A 6,195-nucleotide genomic window follows, 5' to 3' on the forward strand; every position below is an offset into this window, starting at 1 on the left:
CGCCACCATAGGGGTGTACAGCAGCGCTCGCGTGGTCGGAGGCGCTCATTACAAAAATTAAACAAAACAATACTGAATCAAACTTCATTCAACTGTAGTTGTGACCGCATATTATTTCACTAAATACAAATTATGTATTCCCAAAAATATAACATATTTTTTAAACGTTCATGTCAACATCACATTCTCGAAATTTTGCTTTTTTCTGTTTTTTTGCGTTTCTAAAACGAAACCGCTGCCTGTGCGCATGCGCGCTTGCGCTCTGCGCGTTCTGAAACCGGTGGACCGTTGTGGAGGCGTCCGTGGGTCTGCTCGGTGCTTTCGCGCTTTCGCTCGCCTTCGGAGCGTCAAGCGTCGATGCGTTGATCATCGCATTGCGCGAGCCTCGCACTTTCGGTGGAACGCTTTTCGTGTCTTTGAACCACCTCATTCGTGCGGTTACGCAAATTCGTGCCCAAGCAGCGTCGGTAACAAGAAGCACCCGTTCGTTCGGATCCCAACTGACGACGGTGAGTTTGAAAGTTTTCACCCCGATTGAAACTTTTCCTAAGCTGATCTTCCAGCCACAAATTGCACCATTTGAGGGTTTTGTACTCTTTTAGGTAATCGTTTCATTCTTGAAATGTACAAAATGTCACTGTGATTTCATTGCGACGCACACATTTCGGCGAGCGTTCGCACTTGGTTTTGTGGATGAAGACTGTCCTGCAAATATTTTATGATCTGTAGACTACTTTTTGCGAAATATCACCTCCTCTACCTCTCGTCAATTTCGTGCACAGCAGTGTAGATCCCCGTCGAGTAAATTGTAGTCTGTATACAAATATTCTCCCGGTTTTATAATATTTCAGAGTTCATCTTGTAATATCTGCCCGTTTTTATTAATTTAATTATCTTGTGTAGATTCTTTTACAGCCCTGCGACTAGTTTTGCCACGTTTTATTTCTTTCAGAAATAAATAGAAAGCTGGATAGTAACATAATTTAATTTTTAAAGACACTTCTAAAATCTTGAAAGATTTACGCATAGAAGGGCGGAATGTAGACAGCAGAGCTTGATCGCGAGATGTGCTATCCGTCCTTCCATGTGTAATTCTTTCGAAAGTTTTTGCACCTCCCAACGGACTCCCCTCAAAACAATTAAAACTCGCGTTAGGAATTATTTTTTTCGTTTGTTGCACATAAAATTCCATCGTTTGCATTATGTGTTCTTTATTTGTGTATCCATACAGATTCTCAAGGCATGAAAATCACTCCAACAAGCCTCAGGGACAGGGAACCCCAATGGACAAAAGGTAGTGTCCGTGGTAACCTTTTTGTGAAGTGCACTTGATTGCTGGCCAACCTATCAAGCTGAATATGTAACCACCAGCACGCTAGGTTCTGTTATAGTGATCTATGCAGTCTAATCTCCGATCAACTGTAATGTAAAGCGAGAGTGGCTGGGGCAAAGAGGATTATAACAAAGACAAAAGGATAGTAGGAGCAGCACTATGCAATGTTTCATAGCCCTGTTTCTCTTCTGCAAGTGTGTGTTGTGACGAGACAAACTAATGTGTTCTTACATTGCCCTGTGCAGATCCTGAGAGGATAGAGAACACTCATATAGGAAAAGTGAGAAAGAACAATGAAGTGACTGGTCCATCCCATCGGCATCATAAAATCTCGGTGGCCACACCAAGAAAACCTGGTTCAACTCGTGGTTCAACTTGACGGCGCAAGCGACAGGTATCGGAAGCTCATCAAGAGGCCAAGAGAAATGAGAAATACCAAAGTGGTCTACAGAGATAGGTCTACACATTATTAAGTCTCTAAAGATTTTGGTTCAGGCCTGTAAGTAATTAACAAATAAGTTTGCCCGAATTGCAATTCATTGTGTTAACTGTTTATTTACATGGACCAGTCAGAATGACACGAGCTTTCAACTAGGCATGAAATCTTTTGGCTGTGCTTCTTGAGACCCTCGAGAGACAATGTTGCCCACTGCATCAGCAGGTTGCTCCTTGCACGATTTTTATGGAGCAAGTTTATAGACTATCAGAAGCCTCTGAGCATTCACTTTGTTTAGACACGTTAGCCTGCTGGTGGCCAACAACCTCATGGCAGTTTTTTTAAGTGGGAGGGCGAAGGGGCGGGCTAGCAGGTGCACATGCATAAAGGTACTAACCTTTCTGTCTAGCCTTGCACGCCGCTGAGTAGGCAAACTTTCTCGTGGAAATAAAAATTATTATTATTATTATTATCTGTTGCTTCAAACCAGTGATTCCAGGACCTTTGGCAGCTAGAATTCAAACTACGTACTTGGAGAGTTTCCCCCTTTAAGATCTCAAGTTTTGGTAGAAAATATCTGACCCACTAAAATTTTGCATGCTTGTCTTATACACAGGTTGAAGAATTTATGTTTTTATCGTAATATACGTTCAGGTTGGTATTTTAGATTCCACAACCAATAACCATTTAAATACTCTTTAGACATACCTTACCGATAGGGCTGTTTGCATACAATTCTCCGGCAAGGCTGCATATTTACTTCACACTGGGTTTGCTTCTATGTAACACATATCAGAAATTATGGTTATTGTGCTTTCACGCCATGGAAACAGACATTTCTGTTTCCTGTTACGATATTTTCTCTTTAATATGGACATCTCCAGTTTCCAAAACAATTGTCCATAATGTTGGTCATCCATAATCTTGAATCACTGCCAAGATCACAAAGAATAAACAATGAAGGTGGTATGTTGTTCATTTTTGTCATCTGCAACCGGGAAAGGGAAAGAACTGCAAGTGATTCAGGCTGGAAACCCCTGAAAATTGTAACCATTGTTCACCATTGTCATATCTGACAATAGTGCAGCTCTGGGTAAATTCCGTAACCGAAGAGCATTACAATTTTTTTTTTTTGCGTCCTAATATATTCCCCCCCACCCCCTTTTTTTTGCGTTTGTCTTTACAGAGACCACAATAAAAAAGATAAAAACATGTATTCATCCATTTGGTTCCCAAGCTAGCTGTCCATAGTACGTACTTCGGGTTTCTTTATTTAACGGGACGAGTTAGAATTGTATGGGGACACATATCAGTCCCCGAAAATATGACCTATATAGCGGCGTGACCGAAACGATCGACCATGTTAGCGAGACATGACTATTGTGGTTTTCAATCGCGAAGACAGATATTCTCGCGCCATAGTAGCATCTGGGGTTTACGAAACTTTAAACAGTCAGTTGGCGAACGAAGGCAGTAATAGGGTAATAGTTGGTGCGCGCCGATAGCCTTTCAAAGTGAAAAAGCTATGTCATGTTCGCGCTAACAGTGTCGCACATTGTATCTTTACTGTGGCACCCCTTGCTAACGTAGATACTGCGCGCATTATTAATTTTTTTCCGCATAGCAACGTTTGCTTAAAGTGTTTTTTTTTCTTGTAATGCAAATTACTGAATAAATGCGTCAACGAGTGCGAAAAATGCTACATCTGTTTCAATTCCCTGGAAGACGCCGACGACAAGTAACGGACTGTCAACTGCTGGACACAAGGTAGGCAAGCAGAACTTACAATTCTTTGCCATAACAAGTGGCATGGCACGCGCGAACCGTAAATTTCCAAACAAAACCTACCGCGGTAGGGAGCAGCGGCAGGGCACGGCGGAGGGGCTGCGCCATGTTGGATTTTGGGCGGCTTCGTCTTCGCAAACGGCTAGGAAGCCGCTTAAGCTAGCTTGACGGCGTCAAAAGTAATCATTAAAACGTTATCGCTTCATTTTATGAACATAATTATAGCTGCTTATTTTAGTTTCGCAATCTATTAATAGAGCAATGAGGCTTCGATTCGTTGCAGTAATGAGCGCCTCCGACCACGGCAGCGCTGCTGAGCGCCCAGTTTGCCCAGAAATCGACTCCATTGGGTCTGGGTCTATGCACTGATCTCTATTTTAGTCAAGGAGGTTATTCTCCATGATTCTCCATGATTTTAGTAGGCTGGATCGCGGACCGGGAGCCCGTCCAACGTTACTAGATACTCTTCAGTTCTCAAACTGCGGAGCTCCGCCTGACGCCTATCTGTTGCGCTCCGCTTGGGGCGCGCGCGACGGAGTTTGCCCGGCAGGCGCCAAACCCCACGGCCGACCCGGCATAGCAACACGTGAAACACGTTGCGGGTAGTGTGCGGCGGCGGTGTTTCCGTTTGGTTACATTTGTGCTCGTAGCCGCGTGTGTTGTGTTTGTGCATCGTGCTGCAGCTGCATGAAGCATGCCACGCTCTCGTGCAGCGGTGTAAAAGCGGGGACGATTCTATGCGATTTGCGGAAGAGAAGAGACATTTTTTCAGGCCACCCAGCCAGCGACGCTGACCGCCTTGAACTCTGGAAGCGCGCAGCACCAAGGCTGGACAAAAAGCTTTCGAGCTCGTCTTCCGTTTGCGACCTTCACTTCCACGATAATGACATCTTGAAGGTCTTCGAGCACAACGTTTGTGGTGATGTGGTAGCTATACCGTGCGACAAATAGGCACTGAAGCACGACGCCATGCCTAGCCTGTTCCCGAATCGTCCTAAGTATCTTTTTAAACCGACACGGAAGCGCAAAGCCCCTACTCGCAGACTGTCCCCGGCAAAAAGCAGGCGCCGAAAAGAACAAGGTGAGCGGTCGATTGCAGCAGTTCAAGGCGAGCCGAATGTTGTACTTGTTCGTGTGGAGGACACATTGAAGTCCGCTGGAGAGGCTCGTCGATCAAACAGAGCTAGCTTGAGCAATGAGATTCAGGCTAGGCTACTGAAAATGACATTTCCATGTGTTACTCCTGACCAAATGAATGATGAGCACAGCTACTTTAGAGGTTCACCAGACGACAGTGTTGCGTATTACCTATCTGGGTATGTTGTACACAAAAGGAGCAAGCGCACAGAGTGCCAGTTGTGCCTGCATGACATTAGTTCAGCAGCTCCTGTCGTCGGTTCTGACGCATACTTGACCATATATCGGAGCTTCAAAAAAGGCAGCCTGAGGCACCCCAGCAGTTTGACTCTCTCGTGATGAGGAAGGTCTCTGTGGGGACTTGTTTTGGAAGGTTCTGGACAAGCTGGATAAGCACAAGCCCACGTTCATGTGCCAAACGTTGTATTTTCTTTTTTTTTTGTCACGCGGATGCATCTTTACGCGAGGGATATCAACCGTCGCCTGCAATTCTCGAGAGAGTCGCCATCGCCAGCAAAAAAGCTCGTCTATCATGAAACCGCGTTCAACAATTGCATTGTGTGTGCGTCTTTGTGTCTCGCACTAAGTGCTTTTCGCGCCACCGAGAGAATAAAGTTTCTTTGCTTTGCTTATTTTTCGTTTTCAGTAACGAGTACGCAAAGAGTGGCGGTGATACTTTCCGGGCAGCTTCGCCGCTGCTGCTTTTTCCTGTTCATTCCGCTCATTTAGAGCCTCTGCCCAACGTCTGAAGAGGTCCCTAATGACTGCAAAAATCGGAGGCGCATTGCATGACACAATTCCAAGGCAAAGATTGCCCTAATTTTAGACAAACCCCCGAGATTGGGGAAAAGATCAAGGACAACACAACACACCGAGTGTCACACAGAGTTGAGACTGTGTTGTTTTGGCCTTCGTCTTTTCCCCAGTCTCGGGGGGTTTGTCTAAAATTATGTTAAACCTTCACCAGCTCGTTTGCGCCCTAACGTTTTCGTAACTAATTTCATTTGCTGCACAAACACCCAGCGCGTCGCGCTACGAAGCGCAGGGCACCGGGCTAACGGTGGCCGCCGCGCCATCTGGCTAGCGGAAACGAAAATGGGCCACGCATCGACGGCCGCCGCCGGGGGAGTTTGATAACTGAAGGTATCTAGTAACGTTGAGCCCGTCGGTGTCGCCGCCACCGGCGGCCATTGCTTGACACCAGGCAATACACGCAAGTCTACGGGAGAAACGCACAAAAGTAAGAATATTGAAGCATTTACCCTGTGCTCGGAGGCGAGTATTTTATGGTGCGCTGCGATCCTCATGTCGGGTGTTTGGAGATGGAATCGGTGTTTGTCGAACGTTCGGTCGCCGAATAAAAAAATCAAGCGTACCGGAGCACCTACGGCTGAGCTGGCAAGCTTGCTCTCGTAGTGGAGTAAACAGAGGAACTTGCCGTCAATGAGACCGTCCTCGGGGTAGCCCAGAAGTTGATGAATGGCAAAGACGTTCCATCTCGACA

General features: G+C 45.8%; 1 pseudogene; it reads left to right on the plus strand.

Moving 5' to 3' along the window:
* The first annotated feature begins 4,048 nt into the window (after nt 1–4,048).
* LOC115322938 lies at nt 4,049–5,396 on the plus strand (annotated as a pseudogene).
* Nucleotides 5,397–6,195: the final 799 nt, after the last annotated feature.

Source organism: Ixodes scapularis, unplaced genomic scaffold (genome assembly GCF_016920785.2).
Source record: "Ixodes scapularis isolate PalLabHiFi unplaced genomic scaffold, ASM1692078v2 PGA_scaffold13__105_contigs__length_92229423, whole genome shotgun sequence".
Classification (NCBI taxonomy): domain Eukaryota; kingdom Metazoa; phylum Arthropoda; class Arachnida; order Ixodida; family Ixodidae; genus Ixodes; species Ixodes scapularis.